The sequence below is a fragment of the Octopus bimaculoides genome, chromosome 2 (assembly GCF_001194135.2).
Source record: "Octopus bimaculoides isolate UCB-OBI-ISO-001 chromosome 2, ASM119413v2, whole genome shotgun sequence".
In the NCBI taxonomy this organism is placed as follows: domain Eukaryota; kingdom Metazoa; phylum Mollusca; class Cephalopoda; order Octopoda; family Octopodidae; genus Octopus; species Octopus bimaculoides.
The window spans coordinates 78,153,649-78,155,307 of record NC_068982.1 but is presented as its reverse complement, the minus strand read 5'-3'; positions in this window follow the sequence as shown (position 1 = coordinate 78,155,307).

Here is a 1,659-nt window from a genome sequence, read left to right as displayed (position 1 = left end):
ATATATATATATATATATATATATATACATTACATACATATATATATATATATATCGTTTTTGTTAGTCACAAACTTCAAGGAGCAGATGATAATTCTATCAGGAAAAAAGTACTCATTGCACCGTTCATTATCGCTTTGGTGCTATTATTGAACATTACAAAGGTTCTACATTAGAAATTAACACGTACGCGGGACACTGACCAACGGGTGTTTTGATTGGATAATGTCATCATTTTGACAGTAACATTGTAATGATTCATTCCAGACTTTTGTTTTAGTTCCATTAGACATTTGAAGATTAACAATGGATAGACTTTTCCCATTTATGCATCCACATGCTTTTGTTCCTTTGATACATTCAAATACTTCATCGCCGCATAACAATCATTGATACTCTACAAATTACGCGTGTGGTCTAGCGGTTATGGTGTTGCACTCACGATCGCAAGATCATGATTTCTATTTCCAGTCGGGACAGAACGTTGAGTGCTCGAGCAAACCACTTTATTCTACGTTGCTTCAGTCCACTCAGCTGTAAATGAGTAGCGCTGCGATAGACCGGCATCCCATTCGGAGGCAATGTTGTAATGTCGATTCCTTATACGCAAAGAAAACCGGTTAACCGGTCATATGAGCCCTTGGATTCGAAAGAATGTCCAGAGGACTTACTTTATTTATTTACAAATCTCAGATAATAACAACAATGGAGCACGATCTCATATATAAGACGGGGTTGTAGTTGTACCCACAGACAACGTAGATTACTCCGGAGAAAGCAGGCCCCGTGTTTGATTGGCATACAGTGACTCACAGACATGCACTAATCTTTGGTTTACAGGTGTACTGTCTCCTCTCACTGCTTTTCTGCAGCTACTATAACGATCTGTAGTCATTGGAGCTAGATGGGCTCATACTCTTCCATTGAGCCACTCTATTTCTACTCATCTCTCATTTTCCCATCAACTTTGTTGTTTTCAAACCCTCAGGTCCTGCACTAATCACTACTCAGAGAATGAATAGTAAACTGTGAATGTGTTAGGTAAGGATTATCGTCTGCTTTTTGGAAATTATTCAACACAGCAAGATAACAAAACCTACGAAATTATATAGCATTTATATCAATGAGCTGCATCACATCATGAAATCTATTTTGATCGAGATAGATCACAGTCATTTGAGAGTTGAGTTAAAGTATTTTGGACTCGGTCCAGTGCTGATGATGCTATTCCAACTACCGACCTGAAGTTTATCAGGCCAATGGAAATAACTGTTTTCAAACATGTTGTCATGTTTTAAAGAAAACCTCATTGGTGAGTCCTAGAAATAACAGACATAAAGATGAATTGGTCCATCTGTCAACCACGTCGATACTGATCTATGGAGCTTCTATTGATCTCGCCTTTCTTTCTATTTAATGTCTATCTATCTAATGTATATTTAATCTATATTGTTTCAATTTACGTTGTTCTTACACAATCTCTTCCAGCATAAAAGGAAGTGGTGTTAAAGTTGAGATCTAAGGGAGATAATTCTTTTACCGCAAATGTTTTAAACAAATAAATATTGTATGTAAGTATATATATGTATGTATGTATGTATGTATGTATGTATGTATATGTATGTAAATATATATATATATATATATATATATATATAT